At 40.2% G+C, this 25,593-nt stretch overlaps 1 protein-coding gene and 1 pseudogene across 2 annotated transcripts in view; one reads left to right on the top strand and one right to left on the bottom strand.

The window, feature by feature from the left end:
- DTD1 (D-aminoacyl-tRNA deacylase 1) overlaps positions 1–25,593 on the top strand; it is a 237,654-nt gene that overhangs the window by 12,440 nt on the left and 199,621 nt on the right. The gene's annotated exons all lie outside the window — the stretch shown is intronic.
- Positions 21,268–22,465, bottom strand: LOC118618359 (annotated as a pseudogene).

Consider the following 25,593-nt stretch of genomic DNA (forward strand, 5'->3'; position numbering starts at 1 on the left):
GTAGTTAATATAAAACTATATTAAGATAATTTATATATATATTTTTTGTACTAAAGTCTTCTAAACCTGGTGTATAGTTTATACTTATAGTACATCTCCGTTTGGACCACATTTCAAGTGCCCAATAGCTGTGAGTGTCCAATGGCTGTGATATTGGACATATAGGTTTCGATCTTTGCTTACCTGCCTATTGTCAACCTAGTTTGACTAACCAAGATTTAGTCTAGGAAATGGCTTGATGAAATAGTGGTCCTTTGTGGGAAATTATGAATCTTTTTAAGAAGATCATTCATTTCTAGTCTGTTTTTATTGGGTTAAATTGCATTTAAGACCATGTTTTGCCTTTTTCTTCATTTATTAGAAAAGAATATTTAGCCTTTTTTGGTAATGCAGCTTAATAAGAGATCTTTCTAGGTAGAATGTCTCTTTCTTTTGCTGCCATCATATCCTTTTGTATACATCTAGTAGTTGTGCACAGCAAAAGAAACCAGCATCAAAATGAAAAGTGAACCCACTGTATGGGAGAACATATTTGCCAATTACACATTGGATAAGGAGTTAATTTTCAAAATACATAAAGTACTCATACAACTCAACAAAAGGAAGACAAACAATCCAGTTACTTCTTGAAATGATATGTATTTTATCCAAGTAATTATATGAAGTGCCTGTAGACAATATACTTTTATAATGGATCAGAATTTAAGCTCATGGAATATGATACATTTGATCATTTTGATGAAAAATTGACTTGAATTATACAAAGAGTTTAATTAGCATTTATTTCCAAATCCTTTGGACTTTCATTGCCTCACTTGCTCGTTCAGCTTTTTATCTCTTTATTTGGTCTTCAGTGTAACAAAATGTGTAGAGCATATTTTACACACTTGCTATCTTTTATTTAATTTTGAGATTTTTGTCTTCTATCTCCAATATGGAAAGTTCTGTGTTAGCTGAAAAGATGTTGGAATGCAAATAAGCTGCTAAATATCTTTACTTTTTAAAAATTGATTTTTAAAGATAGAGGAAGGTAGAGGTAGAAGGAGAGGGAGAAAGAGAGAGAGAGAGAGAGAGAGAGAAACATTGATGGGAGAGTGAAACATCAATCAGCTGCCTCTCATGCACCCCTCACTGGGGATCAAGCCCGCAACCTGGGCATGTGCCCTGACTGACAACTGAACCAGCAACCTTCCAGTGCACAGGATGATGCCCAACCAGTTGAGCCACACTGGCCAGGGCCTTTTAAAAAATTTATTTTATTTTTCAATTACAGTTTGCATTCAACAGTATTTTATATTAGTTTCAGGTGTACAGTACAGCAGATAGACATTCTTGTAAGTTATAAAGTGTTTCCTCTGATAATTTAAGTGCCCACCTGGCACCATAGATAGTTACCACAATATTGTTGACTATATTCCCTATGCTTTACCTTTCATACTTGTACCTATTTAATAACTATCAATTAGTTCTTCTTCTTTTTTTTTTGTTAATCCTCACCCAAGGATATTTTTCCATTGATTTTTATTTTTTTTTATTTTTTATTTTTTTATCCTCACCTGAGGATATTTTTCCATTTTTTGTACAGATAGAGTGGGAGGGAGAGAGAGAGAGAAACATCGACGTGAAGAGACACATCGAGTGGCTGCCACCCGCACGACCAACTAGGGCCGGGGACAAACTTGCAACCGAAGTACGCGCCCTTAGCGGGAACCGAACCCGGGTCTCTCCGGACCGCAGGCCGACGCTCTAACCGCTGAGCCAAACTGGCCAGGGCTGATTTTTATTTTTATTTTTATTTATTTATTTTCTTATCCTCATCCGAGGACATTTTTCCATTTTTTGTTCAGGTAGAGTGGGGGGGGGGGGGGAGAGGAACAGAGAGAGAGAGAGAAACATCAATGTGAAAGGGACACATCAAGTGGCTGCCACCCACACAACCGACCAGGGCTGGGGACAAACTGCAACCAAGGTACATGCCCTTAGCGGGAACCGAACCCGGGTCTTTTAGGACCGCAGGCCGACACTCTAACCGCTGAGCCAAACCGGCCAGGGCTCCATTGATTTTTAGATAGAGTGGAAGAAAGGGAGGGGGATAGACAGAGAGAGAAACATCGACGTGAGAGAGTCATTGATTGGTTGCCTCCTGCACGACCCTGAATGGGGCTGGGGTTGAACCTGCAACTGAAGTACATGCTCTTGGCTGGGAATCAATCCTGTAGCCCTTTGGTCCCTAGGCCAATGCTCCAACTGCTGAGCCAAACCAGCCAGTGCCAATTAGATGTTCTTAATCCCATCATCTTTTCTCACCCTGCCCCCTAATATCCCTCTCCTCTGGCATCCATCAGTCTGTTCTCTGTATCATTAAGTGTGTATTTATAAGTCTACTTCTATTTTTGTTTATTCATTTCTTTTGTTCTTTAGATTCCACATATAAGTGATATCATATGGTATTTGTCTTTCACTGTCCAGCTTATTTTACTTAGCATAATACCCTCTAGGTTCATTCATGCTGTTACAAATAGTAGGTTTTCATTCTTTAAAAACATTTTTTTTTCTTTATTGCTTTTTTTTTTATTAATTAATTTTTGTTACAGATGTTTCTCCTTTTCCCCCCCACTGATTCCCCCCTCCCTCTCCCTCCCTGCCCTGTCCCCAGCTTTGATGTCCATGTCCATTGTTCATGCATACATGCATATAAGTTCTGTGGTTTATCTCTCTCACATCACCCCCCTCTTCTGGGGATTGTCAGTCTGTACCCCACTTCCACGTCTCTGGGACTACCCCATTCCTCAGACTGTTATGTTCATTATATTCCACAAATAAGTGAGATCATATGATACTTGTCTTTCTCTGTTCGGCTTGTTTCACTTAGGATGATACTTTCCAGGTCCCTCCATGTAGTCTCAAAGGATAAGAGATCTTTCTTTCTTACAGCTGCATAGTACTCCATTGTGTATATGTACCACATCTTTTTTATCCACTCGTCTACTGATGGACACTTGGGCTGTTTCCAGATCTTAGCTATTGTAAATAGTGCTGCTACAAACATGGGGGTACATATATTCTTTCTGATTGGTGTTTCAGGCTTCTTAGAGTATATTCCTAGAAGTGGGATCTAAAAACATTTTTTTTTCTTTATTGATATTAAAGAGAGAGGAAGGGAGGGGGAGAGAGAGAGATAGAAACATTGATGAGAGAGAACATTGATTGGCTATCTCCTACATGCCCCCCACTGGGGATTTGGCCCACAACCTGTGCATGTGCCCTCACTGGGAATCAAACCGGTGACCTCTTGGTGCATGGGTTGGTGCTAAGATTTCATTCTTTTTAAAGGCTAAGTAGTATTGTATTGTATATATGTATCACAGTTTTTTTTTTTATCTCCTCATCTATTGATGGGTACCCAAGTTGCTTCCATGTCTTGGCTCTTGGTTTAATTAGATTGAACATTTATTTTACTTCCTTTTTCTTTGATGACTTAAACTTTATTTTAAATTTATATTTGTTTTTCTTATTTGTTGTTGAGGATTGAAAAGAGGGAAGATTGTTCTCCCCTTTATGCCTTCTCTTTCTTTCTTCATTGCTCCAACTGGTGCCCATGTGCTTTCAGGCACTTCCTGGGCTAGCTGCAGCTCTTTTGCACAGAGCCAGCCATGGCTTATGTGCTGGACAACAAAATCTCCTGAGCTTGGGCTGCTTGCTGATGTGACCCCAGGCAGTTTCTCTGGGTTTGGTGTGGAATGGGAACCCTGAAAGGCAAGCTAGTTATGGGTTGGTCCTCACATACTTATAAAATAATAATAATAATGATATTAATAATAATAATTATTATTGAAAAGCATGCCAAAGTATATCTGTCAGGGGCTTATTGTGTGCCAGACCTTGTGTATAAGTAAATACTCTCTATTCTTTTTCTTTTCTTTCTATTCTTTATCTAATTAAATCCTCACAGAAACTTTCAGGTGGGTACTAGGATTACCCCCATTCTGCAGATGAGGAAACCGGGGTGCGGAAAGGTATCCTGTGGAAGATCACTCAGCATATGCGTGGCAGAGCCTGGAATGGCACCATCAGCCATCTCTAGGGCCTGAGCTTCACTGACAACTTCGCTTCACTGTAAAATTCACATTCTCTTGACTTACTGGCCTTTTGTTATCCTACTAATTCAGCATGTCTGTTGGGACTTTTCTGCCTTCTCTGCCTTGCTCAGGGAAATCAGCAGACAGGTTTTTGGATCTCAAATAGGTCTGGTAAGAGGCAAGCAGTATAGTCTGAGGCCAGGGGTCCTTCATCTCAGAACAATGATGTTAATTTAGAATTTTAGTCCTTTTTCTTTTGGGGGAGATATTATTGGTTCTACCAAGTTATATTTTTGTGTCTTCTGTATCAGTAAGACACTATTTATTTGCCAGCCCTTATACTAGGTTCTGGGTATATAGTATTGAGCAGGAGAGATGCTGTCCCTGCTATAAAGCTCACACTCTAGTGGGGAAGAGAGAAAGTGAGCAAACATGATTGTTTTGCTATGGAAAGAAACATGTTCCTAAAGAACCTCACATTCTGTAAAACCACCACTAAAACTATCAGGGCTCATGGGCTAACCACTGAAGAACTGTGGCTGGACCAAAAGGGAGCGGGCACTTGTTTTTCACTTTCATAAAATATAGCAAAGGGCTTCTGTTCCCAGTGCTGAAGGCTTTCCCTATTTCTGCTAAAGGTGATCCTTTTCTTTTTATTCCTGTTCTGACTGTCCTTGCTCAAGAAAACCAAACTCTGACCCATGCAGCTTCTGTGGTATGCACACATTCTCTTATTTACCAGTTGTGGATGAGCAAATTCTCATTACAGAACAAGTGTTGGGCTAGAATCTTCTGTAATTGTCAGTGTGATGTATGCTTTGAAAGGAGTATTTGGAGGTGAATAACAGAGGTAGGTCCTAAGGTTATGGTAGCTGATGTGGTTGGGCTTGTTTCTGTCTGTTCTGTATTTGGGTCACATGTTGGACCTTCTTGAGTCATCACACTGATACCTATGTGGGAGATTGTTAACATTTATGTATGAACCTGGGCCTGTACTCTGAGCCCTGGTTAATAGACACTGTGGCTACTAGACAGATAACCTATAGTTCTGTAATCAATACCACAGTCAAGACACAGCACAGTCTCAGCATTCCTCCATATATGTGCTGCCCTTCGTAGTCATCTCTTTACCCCCTCTCCAGCCCCTGGCAACCATGGATCTGTTTTCTGTTTCTATAAATTATTGCACATTTCTGGATGAAGGGTAGAGCTGGGATATTCAGGGTGGTCAGTTACCTTACTGGAGGATAAACTGTATAGACAAATTCTCTTGAGTGCCCATCCATCAAAAAAAATTTAAAAAAAAAAATCTTCACCTGAGGATATTTTTTTTCCATTGACTTTTAGATAGAGTTGGAGGGAAGAAGGGGGAGGAGGGGCGGAGAGAGAGAGAGAGAGAGAGAGAGGTGAGAGAGGTGAGAGAGGCATATTGACTGACTGGCTGCCTTCTGCATGACCCCAGCCAGGGCCAGGGAGTGAACCTGCAACAGAGGTACATGCCGTCAACCAGGAATTGAACCTGAGACTCTACGATCTACAGGCCGATATTCCAGCCGCTGAACCAAACTGGCCAGGGCCATAAAATTTTTATACACGTGAAAATGGGTTAAAAGTGAACATTCAAGGCACATGCAGTTTGAGGGAAGTAATCAATCCCAGACCTTCCTGGGGGAGGAGGGTACTCGCTAGGGCACTTAGGCAATCAGGAGCAGAGCAGTTTAGGGGTATGTGTGAGCCATTTCCCAATAGAGCAGGGAGCACTATGCCCATGTGGGGAATCTGCAGAGTAACTGTGGAGCCTGTACTGGGCCACAGAGTTAAGGGGTCAGACTTGGGATGGACCTAAAGTGAGGGGTGTGTGTCCCAACTGATTACTGTAAAGGTAGCTGAAGCTTCTGAAATGGGTAGAATGTTTCTGAATGCATGAAACAGACAGCCCCATCGAATTGTCTTAAATAACAGTGGGTTTATGATTGCAACACAGAGAGGTGAGGTGAGTTCAAATTCAGCTGGAGCTAGAGATTTCCTCTGTCATTACTGCCGTAACTGTTTCCTTGGGATTCCCTGAGCCCTGCTTTCTTCTGCATGTGTCAGCCTTGTCCTCGGCCTGGCTTTCCTCAGGATGGCAACTGTGGTTGCTCTCACAATTTACCATCCCAGTAAAGAGAATAAGCCTTTGTCTCTGCATTATTCTAAGCAGAAGTCCTCAAGATCACTTGATAGCATGGGTCCTATGTCCACCCTTGACCCGATATGGGATGGATCGCCTGGCTCAGTTTAGGCCATGTGCTTCATAGAGTGTGGAGTTGGCCTACCTGGAGCCACAGTGGTTGTCTGGGTGTGTTGGGGAGGAGGGCGGATAAATGCATGCTGGAAGAGCTATGGGAAAGTGCCACTCTGACCTTGACTTGCTTTAATGGTGGGCTGCTGGGAGTTGCACAAAGACAGTGGCAGTCCTGGGCACTCTGCCTCCATGGGGACAGAGATGGGAAGGGGGCTGTCATAGATGTGTATGTAATTTATGAGGGTATCACTTTTATATGTGTCTCTTTTCAGCAGCTGGGAGGGAAGAGCAAGTGGCATAATTATCCTGAGTGGCACACTGGGGCCTATTCTGCTTCAGTTAGCCTTGACTTAGTAGTTTAAACCAAACAGGCCCACCACATTCCCGTGACCAGAAACCTCAGCATGCTTGGCCTGTTTGGGTACAGTTTGTTGTGAATCCCTGCTTTCGTGTCTGCCCTTGCACTCCTCCCCACTATAGTCCAGTTCTGCCAAGCCCTCAACCCTTTGACAGGGCATCTTCTCTTGGTGAGAACTTGCCTCCCTTGCCTCATTCTCTGATTATTTATTGCTGCATAACATACTACCCCAGAATTTAGTGACTTAAAGATAACTACTGTGTCTTCCTCACAATTTTGTGGGTTAGGAAACTAGGAAGGGCTTGTCTCTGATCCATGTGGCTGGGCTGGGGGATCTGTTTCTAGATTGATGTCTGTGCATCTAGTTCATCCTCTCTCATCCTCATTTTATCCTCCAGGGCCTTACATTGCTTAGGCTTCTCACAGCCTGGTGGTCTCAGGGTAGTGGGATTTCTAACATGGTGGCTGGCTTCTCCCAGAGTGAGCATTCCAAGAGCAGGTGTTCCAAGAGACAGGAAAAGGAAGTGCAAGCCCCTGGGGATGGCTGAGCTTGGAAAGTGGCGTGGCATCACTTCTTCCATAGAATGAGCCAGAGGTTGAGGGTGCTTTATTGGACCCCCAAACTGACTAAGTGGGCCCAGGAGACTGGGTTCAGATGTGGCCCTCTGCAGCTTCCCAGGAATCTCCATCCTTCAGAAAAATGCAGAAGGGATGTTCAGTGGAAGGCCTTACACATTCTCAAAGTTAATTGGTGAGTATGCATTGCTTTTATAGCCAGGAAAAAAGTTATACCAAAATGGATTAGTTGAAAAGAAGGATTTGTGCTCTCAAGATTCTTGTTCCAACTCTGAGCTATTTGTAGTGGGCTCAGGAAGCATTCACCTGTCTGCTTTGTTTAGCAAATCAGAAGCTGCCATGGTATTAAAAAGAGCTCCCTGTATATTCTCTGTGGGGTCTGATCTATCATGGATGGCAAAGAGCTTAAGAAATGTGAAAAGACTTTTAAGGAGCACAGCAGCTTTGTGATTGTATCAGCTCTGTTCACTTTGTGGGACATCCATTATGTTCAAGTCTCCTACAGGTTCATAATGCAAACAGAAGATGCCAGAAAGAGGAAGACAACATCTAGTTTTTGCTTCATGGTTAGTGTTCAGTTTTTATGGATTTGTTTAATTTTCTACTCTTTTCACTACTTAAAACAATTTAGCAGCGTGAGTGAACTTTCGGTGGGAGCCTGTTTTATATGCTTTGGCAAGGGCTGTGTTTAATGTAAATTGAGGAAGTCACAATGTGGGATCACATCTGTATTGCTGAGAAATGGCAAGGCTGGCAGACTGCAGCACAGGCTGATGTTGTACAGAAGTTTGGTGCAGATATGCGACTAATTTTGGCCAAATCAGTTAATATTTTCTGTCCTTTCTTCTTTTCCTTTTATTCTCTTCAGTAATTTGCTTACCAGCTTCCTTACTTATTTCTGCATATGTCTTTTGGGTCTTACACTTAAACTCCATCATCTCTGTGGCTACAATTTATACCTTTCCTCTGCCTAAATAGCAAATGCTACCCATTTTTGTTTTTAAATTCTAGCTTTTCATGATTTCCATAGTTGATTATTTAAGATAAACCTAATTTTACAAGTTCTTCTTTCCTCACCTAAATAGGTGCCTTTGGTCACCCTGTAAAGGGTGTTGTCAGTGGTATGTGGTGGTTCCATACCTTGAGGAAATGAGAGTTATATCATAGATGCTCAGTTATTTTGTGTTGTGAATGCCTCTGGGTCCATGGAGGTGAGGACAGGCTCATTTTGGTGGCTTTGCTGTCCCATCCATTCTCTTCTTCTCTGTACTCCTTCTATTTCTTATTCTTATTCTCCTTCATCTCTTTTATCTCTTTGCCTAAGCTCCTTTCATACTTCTGGTTTTGAATAACAGGATCATCTGTTTCTTCTTCTTCTTTCTTCTCCTTCATTTTTAAAGATTTTATTGAATTTTTTTGAGGGGAAGACACACACACACACACACACACACACACACACAGAGAGAGAGAGAGAGAGAGAGAGAGAGAGAGAGAGAGAGAGAGAGAAACATTGATGTGAGAGAGAAACATAGATTGGTTGTGTGCCCTGACCAGGGATTGAACCCACAATCTGGTATGTGCCCTGACTAGGAATCAAACCTACCACCTTTTGGTATATGGGACAATGCTCCATCCAACTGAGCTACACTGACCAAGGCTCTTCTTGCCTAGCACAGTCTACTGTGGTAATTCAGTTTGGACAAATAAAGCTAATTTTAAACAGAAGATACAGGCATAGGTAGAGAGAAACTCCTTTCACTGTTGTCACAATTCAAAGACATGAAATGACTTGTCTGAATGAAAAGAAAAGTTTGAATCTTTCGGCAGGGGAAGTAGAGTTCAACCCTTATTGTTTCAGGGTATACAAATTCAGAAAAATTGGTAAATTAGCTGTCCTTTAATTATTTTTTAATTAATTGATTTTTGTTAAAGTTCTTTGTCCTTTTACCCTGTAGACACTCTCCTTCTGATCCTACCCCCACTCACATCATTTTTGTCTATGTCCACTGGTTATGCATATATGCGTATAAGTTCTTTTGTTTATCTCTTCCCTCTCCTCCCCCCTCCTCTTCTGAGGTTTGTCAGTCTGAACCCTACTTCTTTCTATGTCTCTGGGTCTACTTCTTTCATCAGCTTATTTTGTTCATTATATGCCACAAATAAATGAGATCATGTGGTATTTGTCTTTCTCTGATGGGCTTGTTTTGCTAAGCATAATACCCTCCAGGTCCCTCCATGTTGTCTCAAAGGATAAGAGATCTTTCTTTCTTACAGCTACATAATATTCCATTGTATATATGTACCACAGTTTTTTTTTTTTTTTCTTTATTGATTTTAGACAGAGAGGAAGGAAGAGGGAGAGAGAGAGATAGAAACATTAATGAGAGAGAACATTGATTGGCCGCCTCCTGCCTGCCCCCACTGGGGATTGGACCCACAACCTGGGCATGTGCCTTGATCAGGAATCAGACTGGTGACCTCTTGGTGCATGGGTCAATGCTCAATCACTGAGCCACACCAGCCAAGCTGTACCACACCTTATTTATCCACACATCTATTGATGGACACTTGGGCTATATCCAGATCTTAGCAATTGTAAATAGTGCTTCTGTGAACATAGGGGTACATATATTCTTTCTGATTGGTGTTTCAGGCTTCTTAGGATATATTCCTAGAAGTGGGATCACTGGGTCAAGTGGAAGTCCAATTTTTAATTTTCTGAGGAAACACCATATTGTTTTCCATAGTGGTTGCACCAGTCTGCATTCCCACTAGTGGTGTACTAGAGTCCCCTTTTCTCCACACCCTTGCCAGCACTTGTTTGATCATTTGTTGATGGAAGCCATTCTGATATGTGTGAGGTAATACCTTATAGTTGTTTTAATTTGCATTTCTCTGATGATTAGTGATGTTAAGCATTTTTTCATGTCTCTTGGCTATTTGATATCCTTTTTGGAGAGGTGTCTATTTAGATCTTCTGCCCGTTTTAATTGAATTATTTGTCTTTTGTTGAATTGTATCAGTACTCTATATATTTTGGAAATTAACCCCTTATTTGATTTATCATTGGTAGTTATGCTCTTCCATATAGTGAGCTTCATTTCCATATTGATGCTTCTTTCTTTTGCTGTGCAGAAGTTTTTCAGTTTGATGTAGTCCCATGTGTTCATTTTTTCCTTTGTTGCTCTTGCCTTAGGTGATGTATCATTGAAAATTCTGCTGCATGTGATGTCTGAAATTTTGTTGCCTACATTTTCTTCTAGGATTTTTATGGATTAATGAGTCACATTTAAGTCTTTTATCCATTTTGAGTTTATTCTTGTGGATGGTGTAAGTTAGTGGTCTAGCTTCATTTTTTTGCATGCAGTTGTCCAATTTTCCCAAAATCATTTCTTGAAGAAGCTCTTTACTCCTTTGTATCCTCTTGCTACCTTTGTCAAATATTAATGGAGCATAATGACTTGGGTCATTTCTGGATTCTCTCTCTGTTCCATTGATGTATATGCCTATTCTTGTGCTAATACCTAGCTCTTTTGGTTACTATGGCTTTGTAGTATAACCTGATATCTGGTATTGTGATCCCTCCTATTTTGTTCTTCTTTTTCAAGATTGCTGTAGCTATTCGGGGTCTTTTTTGGTTCCATATAAACTTTTGGAGTATTTGTCCCAGTTCTGTGAAATATGTCGTTGATATTTTGATGGGGATTGCATTGAATCTATAGATTGCTTTGGGTAATATGGACATTTTAATGATGTTAATTTTCCTAGTTAGTGTACAAGGTATATGCTTCCACTTTTTTGTATCTTCCTCTCTTTCTTTTTTCAATGACCTGTAGTTTCCTGCAAATAGGTCCTTTACTTTTTTGGTTAAGTTTATTCCTAGGTATCTTTTTTTTTATTTTTTTTTTTATCCTCACCGGAGGACATTTTTCCATTTTTTGTTCAGGTAGAGTGGGAGGGAGAGAGAGGAACAGAGAGAGAGAGAGAGAGAGAGAGAGAGAGAGAGAGAGAGACATCGATGTGAAAGGAACACATCGAGTGGCTGCCACCTGCACAACCGACCAGGACCGGGGACAAACTGCAACCGAGGTACACGCCCTTAGCGAGAACCGAACCCGGGTCTCTCAGGACCGCAGGCCGACGCTCTAACCGCTGAGCCAAACCGGCCAGGGCTATTCCTAGGTATCTTAATTTTTTGGTGCAATGGTAAATGGGATTGCTTTTTTAGTTTCTCTTTCTTGAGTTTGTTGTTGGTGTATAAGAATGCTGTCAGTTTCTTGACATTAATTTTGTATCCTGGTACTTTACTGAATTCATTTATTTAGTCTAGTAGATTTTTGATGGACTCTTTAGGGTTTTCTATGTACAGTATCATGTCATCAGCAAGTAATGACAGTTTCAATTTCTCCTTTCCAATTTTGATTCCTCTTATGTTTTCTTCATGTCTAATTACCGTGGTTAAGACTTTCAGTACTATGTTAAATAAGAATGGCAAGATTAGGCATCCCCGTCTTGTTCCTGTTCTTAAGGGGAATGCTTGTTGTTTTTATCCATTGACTATGATGTTGGCTGTAGGTTCTTTATATATGGCTTTTATTATGTCAAGATATGATCCCTCTATGCCCACATTGCTGAGCAATTTTATCAGAAATGAGTGCTGAATTTTGTTGAATGCTTTTTTTAGCGTCTATTGTTATGATCATATGGTTGTCATCTTTCATTTTGTTTATGTGATATATCACATTTATTGATTTGCGAATATTGTACCAGCCTTGCATCCCTGGAATGAATCCCACTTGGTCATGATGAATAATTTTTGTGATGTATTGCTTAATTCGATTTGCTAATATTTTGTTAAGGATTTTGGTATCTGTGTTCATCAGAAATATTGGCCTGTAGTTTTTTTTCTTTGTAATGTCTTTACCTGGTTTTAAAATTATGTTGTCCTCATAAAATGAGTTTGGAAGTCATCAGTATTCTTGGATTTTTTTGGAATAGTTTGAGGAGAATAGGTGTTAAATCTTCTTTGAACGTTCGGTAAAACTCCCCCTGTGAAGCCATTCACACCTGGGCTTTTGCTTGCTGGGAGTGTTTTGATTACCTCTTCAATTTCCTTAGTTATTAGTCTGTTCAAGTTTTCTATCTCTTTCTGGTTCAGTTTTAGGAGACTCTGTGTTTCTAGAAATTTGTGCATTTCCCCTAGATTGTCCTATTTGTTGGCATATAATTTTTCATAGTATGTTTTAATGATCCTTTGTATTTGTGTGGTATCAGTTGTTACTTGTCCTCTTTTTTTTTCTGATTTTGTTTATTTGGGTCTTCTCTTTTTTTGTGTGAGTCTGGCTAAGGGTCCATCAATCTTGTTTATCTTTGCAAAGAACCAGCTCTTTGTTTCATTGATATTTTGAATTTTTAAAAAAATTTCTGTGTCGTTTTTTCTGCTCTGACCTTTACTATTTATTTCCTTCTACTTGCTCTGGGTTTTTCTTTTTGTTTACTTTCTAGTTCTTTAAGTTGTAGGGTTAGAAAGTCAATTAGGAATTTTCCTTGTTTCTTGAGGTAGGCCTATAGGGCTAAGAACTTCCCTCTCAGGACTGCTTTTGCTTCGTCCCATATATTTTGTGTTGTGTGTTCATTTTCGTTGGTTTCCAGGAATTTTTTAATGTCTTCCTTGATCTTCTTGGTAACCCATTTGTTGTTTAATAACATGCTGTTTAGCCTCCATGTGTTTGAATGTTTTGGGGCGTTTTTGTTGTAATTGATTTCTAGTTCGATACCATTGTGATCTGAGAAGATGCTTGATATGAATTCAGTTTTCTTGAATTTGTAGAGACTTACTTTGTGTCCTAACAAGTGGTCTATCTTTGAGAATGTCCAGTGTGGACTTGAGAAGAATGTATATTCTGCAGCTCTGTATATATCAATTAAGTCAAACTCATATAGTTCGTCATTTAAGGACTCTGTGTCCTTGTTAATTTTTTGTCTAGAAGATTTATCCAGTGGTGTCAGTGGGGTGTTAAAGTTACTATGTTTGTATTGCTATTGATCTCTCCTTTGAAGTTCTTCAGAAGTAGTTTTATATATTTTGGTGATCTTGTATTTGGTGTATATATGTTTATCAGGGTTATATCTTCTTGTTGGATTGATGCTTTTAATATTATGTAGTGACCTTCTTTGTCTCTTATTATGGCCTTCATTTTGAAGTCTATCTTATCAGATATGAGTATTGCTGCACCAGTTTTTTTTCCATTTCTACTTGCCTGGAAAAATTTTTTCTAACTCTTCACTTTCATCCTGTGTGAATCTTTAGTTTTGAGATGGGTCTCTTGTGGACAGCACATATATGGACGGCGGTTTTTAATCCAATCAGCCACCCTGTGTCTTTTGATTGGAGCATTTAAGCTATTTACATTTAAGGTTATTATTGATAGATACTTATTTTATGCCTGTGTTTCTCTCTCTCTCTCTCTCTTTCTTCTTCTTCTTACAGCAGTATCTGTAGCATTTTTGTAGTGCTGGTTTGGTGGTGGTAAATTCCTTTAGTTTTTTTTTTTTTTTTTTTTTTGTCTGTGAAGCTCTTTATTTTACCTTCAATTTTGAATGATAACTTTGCTGGATAGAGTAGTCTTGGATTCAGACCCTTGCCTTGCATTACTTTGTACACTTCATGCCACTCTCTTCTGGACTGCAGTGTTTCTATTGGGAAAGCAGCTGACAATCTAATGGGAGCTCCCTTGTAGATAACTTTCTGTCTCTCTCTCACTTCCTGTAAGATTCTTTCTTTGTCTTTAATGTTTGCCATTTTAATAATGATGTGTCTAGCTGTGAGTTTTTTTTTTTTGGTTCATCTTGCTTGAGACTCTCTGTGTTTCCTGGACCTGTGTAACTTTTTCCCTCACCCAGTTAGGGAAGTTTTCTGTCATTATTTCTTCAAACCGGTTCTCTATTCTTTTCTCTGATTCTTGTTTTTCTGGAACCCCTATGATGTGAATGTTGTTATGTTTTGTGTTGTCCCAAGGCTCCCTTAAACTTCCTTCTATTTTTAATTTTTTTTTTTCCACATTTGCTGCTTGATTTGGGCATTTTTCCTCCTACCTTTTCATCTAACTCACGGATTCGGTCTTTAGCTTCTTTTAGTCTACTATTGAATCCTTCTAAGGTATTTTTCATATCAGCTATGTCATTCTCTATTTCCTCTTGAATTTTATTTATAGCTTCTACCTCTTTTTTTAAGCTGATGTATTTCCCACTGAGCTCTTTATAATTCTCATTAAGTTGCTTTTAGTTCTCACTGAATTGTTTGAGCACCCTTAAAATCATTGCTTTGAATTCTTTATCTGAAAAATTGCTTTCTTCCATTTCATGTAGTTCCTTCTTTGGTGATTCCTCCTTTCCTTTAATTTGGGTGTTGTTTCTTTGTTTCACCATTTTAGCAGTCTGGTAGTTCTAGGCCCAGTGAGGGATGTTGGGATGTGTAGGCAGGTCGGTGTGTATTAAATAAGGCTATTGTGCCTTCTAGACTTGGTGTGTGGCACTTCTTGTCTGCTGTGCATCCTGGAGGATTGAGTACTGGCGGTGGATATTGGTCTGTTGTGGTAGGTGCTGCTTTGGTCATGCAGGTCTTTCCAGTGCCGCTGGCTGCTGGGTTGCTTGGGTCCTGCTGGGTTCCATGGGTTTCTCGTTCACGCAGGTCCTGTCCAGTGCCACACACTGCTGGATCACGTGGGTCCCTCTGGTTGTGGCTGGGGTGCCCTGCTACCTGATCATCCTCTGCTGTTGCTGTTGGGGATTGGTCTCAGGTGCCAATCTGTGCTGCTGCTGCCTTAGGAAGAGACTGGGGCCAGGGTCCTGGGGGAGACCTGCAGCTTCTCCAGGGCGCCACCACCGCCTGAGGCTACTTGGCTGCAGCAATCTGGACCGGATGCTGCATCTGCCTGAGCTGCTCGTGCCCCCCATGCTCTACTCAGCTCGCGGCACTCAGACTTGGCTCTTTGAGTTTCTTTTTTCTTTTCTTTTCTTTTTTTTATTATCTGTGTGTTTCTTTAGGTTTGAGGTGGATCTCTTATAGACAACATATATTTGGCCATGGTTTTAACAATTTTTTATTTTGATTTTACTTTATTATTTTTTTGTCCTTTTGAAACACCTCAAGTTCATTAATTATTAGTAGAATATATCTGATTCTTAGTCAGAATATGAAGCTGGAGAGTTGCTCTTTCATACTGGAGAATTAACTACATAATATGGTGTAGTATGTGTAAATGTGTACATTGAAGAACTCTGAAAAAGTTTATTCAAAACCCACTTTCAGTTTATTAAATAATTTCTCAAGAGTACTATTGTGGGAGGTACAGCAACCTCATGACCAAAGCATGAGTCTCTTCAGAATAAATTTTTTTAAAATTTGAAACTGATCTTTATTGTTGAATGTATTACAGATGTCCCCCTTTTTTTCCCCATTGACCCCTCCCCTCCCCAATACCGCACCCCTCCTGACTTCCCCACACTATTGTTTGTGTCCCTTGGTTATGCATATATGCATAGAAGTTCTTTGGTTTATCTCTTCCTGCCCTCCTTCCCTCCTTCCCTTTGAGGTTCATCAATCTAGCAACAAATTTGTATTTCTTAATTCCTTCATCTTTTTCACCCATCCCCCCATTCCTCTCCCATTTGACAAGCAACAAAAAAGTTCTCTGTATCTATGAGTCTGTTTCTATTCTGCTTGTTCATTTTGTTTGTAGATTCAATTGTTGATAGATATGTATTTATTGCCATTTTATTGTTCATATATTTTTTTTCTTCTTCAAAAAGACCCTTCAACATTTCATATAATACTGGTTTGGTGGTGATGAACTCCTCTAGCTTTTTTTTTTTTTTTATCTGGGAAACTCTTTATATGTCCATCGATTCTAAGTGATAGCTTTGCAGGATAGAATAATTTTGAGTGTAGGTCATTGCTCTTCATCACTCTGAATATCTCGTGCCGCTCCTTTCTGGCCTGCAAAATTTCTTTTGAGAAATCTGTTGACAGTCTTATGGGAGCTCCTTTGTAGATAACTAACTGTTTTTCTCTTGATGTTTGTAAGATTCTCTCTTTGTCTTTAACTTTTGGCATTTTGATGATGATGTGTCTTGGTGTGGACCTCTTTGGGTTCATCTTGTTTGGGACTCTCTGTGCTTCCTGGACTTGTATGTCTGTTTCCTTCACCAAGTTGGGGAAGTTTTCTGTCATTATTTTTTCAAACAGGTTTTCAATTTCTTGCTCTGTCTCCATCTGGCATCGCCATGATGTGAATATTGGTACACTGGAAGTTGTCCCAGACTCCTTACACTGTCCTAATTTTTTTGGATTCTTTTTTTCTTTTTGATGTTCTAATTGGGTGTTTTTGTTTTCTTATATTCCAATTTGGTGGTTTTCTCCTTGGCTTCACCTACTTTACTATTGATTCCCTGTAAATTATCTTTATTTCAGCTAGTGCATTCTTCATTTCTGACTGGTCCTTTTTGTTTTTTTATTTTTAATTTAATTTTTGTTACAGATGTTTCTCCTTTTCTACCCCATTGACACCTTTCTATCCAGCCGCATCCCCAGCTTTGTTGTCCATGTACATTGGTTATGCATACAAGCATACAAGTTCTGTGGTTTATCTCCTCCCTCCCCCCACACCCTCTTCTCTGGGGATTGTCAGTCTGTACCCTACTTCGATGCTTCTGGGTCTACCCTATTCCTCAGACTGTTATGTTCATTATATTCCATAAATAAGTGAAAGCATGTGGTATTTGTCTTTTTTTGCTTGGCTTGTTTCACTTAGGATAATACTTTCTAGGTCCCTCCATGTCGTCTCAAAGGATAAGAGATCTTTCTTTCTTAGAGCTGCAGAGTACCTCATTGTGTATATGTACCACAGCTTTCTTATCCATTCATCTACTGATGTACACTTGGGCTGTTTCTAGATCTTAGCGATTGTAAATAGTGCTGCTATGAACATGGGGGTACACATATTCTTTCTGATTGGTGTTTCAGGCTTCTTAGGGTATATTCCTACAAGTGGAATCACTGGGTCAAATGGAAGTTTCATTTTTAATTTTTTGAGGAAACACCACATTGTTTTCCATAGTGGTTGCACCAGTCTGCATTCCCACCAGTAGTGTACTAGAGACCCCTTTTCTCCACACCCTCGCCAACACTTGTTGTTTGATGATTTGTTGATGGTGGCCATTCTGACAGGTGTGAGGTGATACCTCATTGTTGTTTTAATTTGGATCTCTCTGATGATTAGTGATGTTGAACATTTATTCATATGTCTCTTGGCCATTTGTATGTCCTGTTTGGAGAGGTGTCTATTCAGCTCCTCTGCCCATTTTTTAATTGGGTTTTTGTCTTCCATTTGTTGAGTTGTATGAGTACTCTATATATATTGGAAATGAACCCCTTATCTGATGTATCATTGGCAATGATGTTCTCCCATACAACGGGTTGCCTTTCTATTTTGATGGTTGTTTCTTTTGCTGTGCAGAAGCTTTTGAGCTTGATGTAGTCCCATGTGTTCATTTTCTCCTGTGTTTCTGTTGCCTTAGGTGATGTATCAGTGAAAATTCTGCTGCATGTGATGTCTGATTTGCTTGTATTTTGTTCAGAATTTTGGCATCTATGTTCATCAGGGATATTGGCCTGTAGTTTTGTTCCTTTGTAGTGTCTTTTTCTGGTTTTGGAATTAGAATTATGCTGGCCTCATAAAAGGAGTTTGGAAATCTTTCTTCTGGAATTTTTTGAAATAGTTTGAGGAGAATGGGTAGTAGTTACTTTCTGAATGTTTGGTAAAACTCCCCCATGAAGCCATCTGGGCTTGAGCTTTTGTTTGCTGGAAGAGTCTTGATTACATCTTCAATTTCCTTAGTTGTAATTGGTCTGTTCAAGTTTTCTATCTCTTCACGGTTTAGCTTTGGGAGACTATGTGTTTCTAGAAATTCGTCCATTTCGCTTAGATTGGTAAATTTGTTGCCATATAATTGTTCATAGTAGCTGTTAATAATCTTTTGTATTTCTGTGGTGTCAGTTATTATTTCTCCTCTTTCATTTCTGATTTTGTGTATTTGGGTTCTCTCTCTTTGTTTCTTGGTGAGTCTAGCTAAGGGTCCATTAATCTTGTTTATCTTTTCGAAAAACCAGTTCCTTGTTTCCTTGATCCTTTAAATTGTTTTTTTTTTTTTGGTCTCTATGTCATTTATTTCTGCTCTGATCTTTACCATTTCTTTCCTTCTACTTGCTCTTGGGTTTTCTTTTTGTTTGCTTTCTAATTCTTTAAGTTGTGAGGTTAGACAGTCAACTAGAAATTTTTCTTGTTTCTTGAGGTAGTCCTGTAGTGCTATGAACTTCCCTCTCAGACCTGCTTTTGCTGCATCCCATAGATTTTGTGTTGTGTGTTCGTTTTCATTGGTTTCCAGGAAGTTTTTAATTTCTTCCTTGATCTCCATGGTAACCCATTCATTGTTTAATAACATGCTATGTAGCCTCCATGTGTTCATATGTCTTTGCATGTTCTTGTTGCAATTTATTTCTAATTTCATGCCATTGTGACCTGAGAAGATGCTTGATATGATTTCACTCTTCTTGAACTTGTAGAGATTTATTTTGTGTCCTATCATATGGTCTGTCTTTGAGAATGTCCCATGTGCACTTGAGAAGAATGTGAATTTTGTAGTTTTGGGGTGTAATTCTCTGTAGATATCTATTAAATCCATTTGGTCTAGGGCTTCATTTAGAGTCTCTGTTTCCTTGCTAATTTTTTGTCTAGGGGATCTTTCCAGTGGTGTCAACGGGGTGTTGAAGTCCATTTTGTATTGTTGTCGATTTGTCCTTTGAAGTCCTCCAGAAGATTTTTAATATATTTTGGTGCTCCTATATTGGGTGCATATGTTTATCAAGATTATATCTTCCAGTTGGATAGATCCTTTCCATATTATGTAGTGGCCTTCTTTGTCTCTAGTTATGCCTTCATTTTGAAATCTATTTTATTAGATATGAGTATTGTTACCCCAGTTTTTTTTGCTTTCCATTTGCTTGGAAGATTTTTTTCCATCGCTTTAGTTTCAACCTACGTGAGTCTTTTGTTGTGAGGTGGGTCTCTTGTAAACAACATACAGATGAGTCATGCTTTCTTATCCAATCAGCTACTCTGTCTTTTTATGGGAGCATTCAATCCATTTACATTTAAGGTGATTATTGATATGTACTTATTTATTGCCATTTTTGTTTAGTTTGGTTATGTTTTTCTTCCTATTTTTTCTACTAATTACAGCAATCCTTTTTAACATTTCTTGCAGTGCTGATTGGTGCTAATGTATTCCCTTAGCCTTTTTTTTTTGTGTGTGTGTATGGAAGCTTTTTATTTGACCTTCTAGTTTGAATGACAGCCTTGCTGGGTAGAGTAGTCTTGGATTCAGATCATTGTTTTTCATGACCTTGATTACTTTATGCCATTCCCTTCTGGCCTGTAGTGTTTCTTGTGAGAAGACAGCTGATAGCCTTATGGGGGTTCCTTTGTAGGTAACCTGTTGCTTATCTCTTGCTGCTTTTAGGATTCTCTCTTTGTCTTCAATTTTTGGCATTTTAATTACTATGTGTCTTGGTGTGGGCCTGTTTGTATTCTTACTTGGGGCTCTTTGTGCTTCTTGAACTTGAATGTCTTCTTCCTTCTCTAAATTAGGGAAGTTTTCTCTCACTATTTTTTTGAATATATTCTCTAACCCTTGCTCATTTTCTTTTTCTTTGGGGACTCCTATGATGCCAATATTATTGTTTCCAGTTGTCCTGCAGTTCTGTTAAGCTGTCTTCCTGTTTTTAAATCGTTTTTTCCTTTTGGTTTTATGATTGGTTGATTTTTTTCTACCTTGTCTTCTAATTCTATGATCCAGTCCTCAGCTTCCTCTACTATGCTATTTAGACCTTCCAATGTGTTCTTTATTTCTGATATGTCCTTTTTGATTTCTTCTTGGTGGTTTTTAATTTTAATTGGTTGATTTTTAGCATCTGTAAGTTTTTACTCATGCTGTTGAGCTTCCTCAAGATCATGGTTCTGTATTCTAGCTCTGTTAACTTGGCTAACTACTCCATATTTATCTCATCTTCGTAGAGGTCTCTTGTTTTTTCATTTGGTTTTTGTTTCTGTGTTTCACCATTTTGGTTATCACAGTGGGCTTTGGATCCTGCCAAGTTTTCCCTGTGGGTGTTGGTGTTCTGCTGTTTGTGGCTCCCTCTCCTTGGTTTGGATGAGTGAAGGAGGACCCACATTAAACACCACTGTCAAGTCTTACTTTCCTGGTTAGAGTTACTAGCCCAGGAATGGTACAGTTACCCTTTATCTTTTTGCCTGGAGGCTATCAGCAGAGGTTACTTGAAGAGTTTTGGGTTGTCAGTTGGTTGAAAAACTCCCTCAGGTGCTCAGTGTAAGGGGATTTCCTGAGGGTGGGGCAGATGCTGGTTGTTAGTGAGCCTCAGTTTGCATTTCAATGCCCCACAGAATGGGGTTGAATCTCCAAGGAAGGGACACTGCCTCTCCCCATGGCCCTGGGAAGGAGCAAGATGGCCGTTGTCCTGCGTGGCTGGAACTCAGCAAAAGCTCTGAGCCCCCTCCAAATCCCGAGTGTCCCCACACAGTTCCAGTCCAGTCTGCCCTCCCTCTGCTGGAGCCAAAGGTGGGTGGCTGTTGCTATTTTAGCATCTGTCCTGGATCTGCGCTGTAGAGTCGCTTGGAAGTGTAACCCGATGGCGCTGCTCACATCTAAGGCTGATGCTGTATGTGGGCTCCCAGCCCCCCTCTTGCGCCTCCACACTCCTACTGGGATCGAGTCAGTGTCCTTTGTTATATGATCCTTGTAAGCTGCTTTTCTGTTGCTTTTTCCCGTCGATATGTCTGTGTTTTAGTTGTAATTCCATTTCGGTCCTGGGATATGGTCTGTGTAGCTTCCAGTCATTCTGCCGCCACTTTGGAATCTCTCCAGAATAAATTCTTATAAAGGCAGTTTTCATTATGTTGATCCAAGTAATGCAGTGGTGTCAGGTAATGGCAGTGTTTTATTTTTAGTTTCCCCAAATGCTGTCTCCCTTGATTTAGGATGGCCTGGGAATACCCAAGAATTATCTTCCAGAGAATTTTTGCTGTTAAGAGTTGTGTTCTTGAAAGTTTGTATAGTCATGAGGAATGAGTCTCTCGTTATCTGTTCGTGATTAGAGAATTGCTTTGTCTGATAAAACCTTTATATCTCCTGGGAGAGGGGAAGATGTGGTATGACAAAGGGTTTTGCCATTTGGTGAGAGAGGGGAGTATCTTTCATATGTTGCAGTGAAATTTGTGAAGTGCAGTTTTGTGCTGTCTTTTCCTAGGTCTTCCATGCATCCTATAGGAGCACAGGCTTTCTTGATTGCAGTCGGGGTTTTCAGTTTTCTTAGTAGTTCAACTTGTACTTGAATCACCAGATATAAATTAGATATTTCTCTCTTCAGTTTCCAGTATGCATTTTGCATATTATCACTTGAAATTCTTAGTCTTTCGAGATCTCTGCTGTGCAGATTGTCTTTCGGAGGTGGATCCCTTTGTTTGGCTGTATATAGCTATATTTTGAGATTGTTACATTCTTTCCTCATCAGTTGTAGTTCTTGTTCTGAGCCATGGATCTTCAGGTCACAGTTCAAGTTTTCTACCACCCAGTTTGATGAAGGTGGATTCCGTATCACCTGCTGAATTTCCACCTCTGTCCTTGGAGGAGGTCTACTTCATTAGACTGCAGTTGTTTACTCATTACTTTCAAAGATTGAGCGTTGTCTTTGTTCATTTTATCCAATTTGCTTTTTAAATTATCTTTATTAATGCAAACCTCTTGATATGCACGATAGACCTTATTTACTTGTTCTCTTCCCACAGAAGTTGTTCCTTCATCTAATCTAACTCCTGTCAGCTTTTCTTTAAAAAATCTTACTCTTTATTTTAGGAAAGAGTTCACTTTTTCTGAATCCTTGAGTCGTTTTTTGATGTCTTCATATGAAATGACAAGGGCAACATATGAATCAACAGACTTATCTGAATATATTGAGACTAGAGTCACTGTATCTCTCCTGTGGGCTTTTTCATGATTTAGAATGCAGATCTCATCTTCTACCAGTGTATCCATGACAACCCAAAGACAGGCTACGTAAGGCCACCAAGTTTTGATTCCCCAGTGTTGGGAAATGGACTGAAAACAAACCTGAGTTGCCAGGGGTCACCATGGGCTCTCTCAGTTTTTTTCTAAGACACTGCAACTTCCCCAGCAAAGGCTGCTTCTCTGGTTATACCGTGGAGGGATTCCTATTTCTTTTGCCTCGGCTGCACTAGGTCTGACTGTCCCTGCCAGTTCTGGGTATTGTTTTCTTACCCATTGAGCTACCCTCTGTCTTTTGATTAGAACACTTAATCCATTTACATTAAGGTGATTATTAATAGGTATACATTTATTGCCATTTTTTCTTTATAACTATAGTCTTCTTTTTCTTTCTTTTCTTAAAGAAGGCCCTTTAACATTTTTTGTAATACTAGTTTTATGGTAATGAACTAATTTAGCTTTTTCTTGTCTGGGAAACTCTTTATTTCATCTTTAATTTTGAATGATAGCCTTGCTGGGTAGAGTAGTCTTGTTTATATGTACTTGGTTTTCATCACTTTGAATATTTCATGCCAGTCCCTTTTTTTTAATCCTCACCTGAGGACATTTTTGCATTCATCTTCAGATAGAGCAGGAGGGAGAGAGGGAAGAAGAGAGAAAGAGAAACATCGACGTGAGAGCGACACATCGAGTGGCTGCCACCCTCACAACTCCAATCGGGTCCAGGGACAAAGTGCAACTGAGGTACGTGCCCTTAGCAGGAACTGAACTCGGGACTCTGGTCCACAGGCTGACGCTATAACCGCTGAGCCAAACTGGCCAGGGCTATGCCAGTCCCTTTCGACTTTAAATGTTTCTGTTGAGAAGTCAGCTGACAGTTTTATGGGGGCTCCCTTGTAGGTGACTGTCTTTTTGTTGCTGCTTTTAAGATGTTCTCTTTTTGTTCATGTTGTTTTCTCTTTAGGTTCATGTTGTTTATGACTCTGTGCTTCCTGGACCTGCTTGTTTTTCTTTTACCATATTAGGGAAGTTTTCAGCAAGTATTTCTTCAAATAAGTTATTCATTTCTTGCTCTGTCTCTTCTCTTTCTAGTACCCCTATGGTTCGGATGTTGTTATGCTTCATATTGTTTCTTGGGTCTCTTATACTCTCTTCATTTTTAAAAATTCTTATTTTCTCTGATTGGGTGTGTTTTGATACCTTGCCTACCAAATTACTGATTCAATCCCTTAGTTCACTTAGCCAGCTGTTGATTTTTTTCTAGTGTATTCTTCATTTATGTTATTATATTCTTCATATCTGAGTGGTTCTTTTATTTATTTATTTTTGGTTAATCCTCACCTGAGGATATTTCTCCACTGATTTTTAGATAGTGTGTAAGGGAGGGAGGGAGGGAGGGAGAGAGAAGCATCAATGCAAGAGAGACGCATTGATGTGAGAGAGACACAGTGATTGGTTGCCTCCTGCATGACCTCAACCAGGGATTAAACCTGCAACCCAGGCATGTGCCCTTGACCAGGAATCAAACCTGTGACCCTTTGATCAGCAGACTGATGCTCTAACTGCTGAGTCAAACCAGTCATGGCTTTGAGTGGTTCTTTATTATGGTTTTTATGTCTTTTTCATGTTGTTAAAGTTCTCGCAGAGTTCTTTGAGCATCCTTACAACCATTGTTTTGAACTCTGTATCTAGTAACTTACTTGCCTCTATTTCATTTAGTTCTTTTTCTGGAGATGTATCCTGTTCTTTCATTTGGTCATATTTCTTAGTTATCCCATTTTGGCTGCCTCTCTATATTTGTTTCTGTGTATTTGGTAGATCTGCTTTGCTTTGATATGGTGGCCTAGATGTCTTGTGGAGCTCAAAGTTGTGGTCTTCCTAATTGCCTGTGCTAGGTCGTCCTGGAATGTCCCATGTGTGGTTATACGAGCCTTCCTGTTGTGGTTGAGTCTTGATTGCTGTTGGCCCATCTGTGGTTGGTGTTACCCCTCTATCTGGCTATGAGGATTGACCTCGTTTTCATTGTATGAGCTGCTGTGTGGGGGCTGAATTTGCCCCAACAGGGTCTGGTGTCTGCCGAGATCTTTTGCTTGTGCTGCTTGTGGAGCTGCTTGGGTCATGCTCTAATGTGGGCTGAACCACTGCTTGTGGTGGTTCTGGGGCCCCTTAGGAGGGTATTCAGTGCTGATTGATGTCAGGTGCTGCCAGTTGAGGCCCTGGGCTACCTGTTTGGAGTTATAAAGTGATCCACAGTTTGTGGCTGCCTCTGCTGGGCATGGGCGTGGGTTTGTGTGCAAGGGGCCTAACTGCACACCAAAGCTGGTTTCCACCAGTTCTGAGTCTAGGGGCCTGGTCAGCAAAAGGCCCAAGGCTCCCTGAGACCCTTCTCCTGTTAGCTGCCTATTAGACTCAGTTACTGAAAGAGCCTCTGGCGGTATGTGAGTTGCTTGAGGGAGGCTCTCAGTGAGTCACCAGGTAGGTGCAAGTAGTGTTCACCAGACTGATATAGATTCAAACTCTGTGCCAGTGCTGGTTTGGTTCAGCAGTTAGAACATTAGCCTGTATACTGAAGGGTCGTAGGTTTGATTCGTGGTCAAGGGTACATGCCTGGGTTGCACGTTCGATCCCTGGCCCTTACTGGGGTCATGCAGGAGGCAATCAATTGATATGTCTCTCACATCAATGTGTCTCTCTCACATTACTCATCGGGCCCACTCAGACCAAGGTTTGGCCTTGTGTAGGGAGGGTTCTGCACAGGACTGTTAGTCTGGTATATGCTGCAAAAAATGGCCCTGCTGAAGAGCCACATAACTCAGTTCTTTCCAGACTGCTAGAGTCTGCCTGGACCTACTAGAAAGTCAGAGTCTTTTGCAAGGGGATTGGAGATGCGTTGGCCATAGGTGACTGACAATGCTGTGGAGCACAAGCTCAGTAAGGCAGGGGCCACTGGGAGTTGGAAGGTGGAGCTAATGCTTTTCCCCTCTTGAGGATAGTGGATCTACCATGGGGGTTCTGGACACTGCCACTTTGGCTACTGAGGGCCCCTCTGGGCTAATGCTGAGGGGCTATTATGGTCTTGGGGGATGGAGCACTCTGGGTAACACTTCGAGAGTCTACTATGGCTGCTCCAGTGGGCACTCTGGGCTGGTTCTTAGACG

The sequence above is a fragment of the Molossus molossus genome, unplaced genomic scaffold (genome assembly GCF_014108415.1).
Source record: "Molossus molossus isolate mMolMol1 unplaced genomic scaffold, mMolMol1.p scaffold_m16_p_6, whole genome shotgun sequence".
Classification (NCBI taxonomy): Eukaryota; Metazoa; Chordata; class Mammalia; order Chiroptera; family Molossidae; genus Molossus; species Molossus molossus.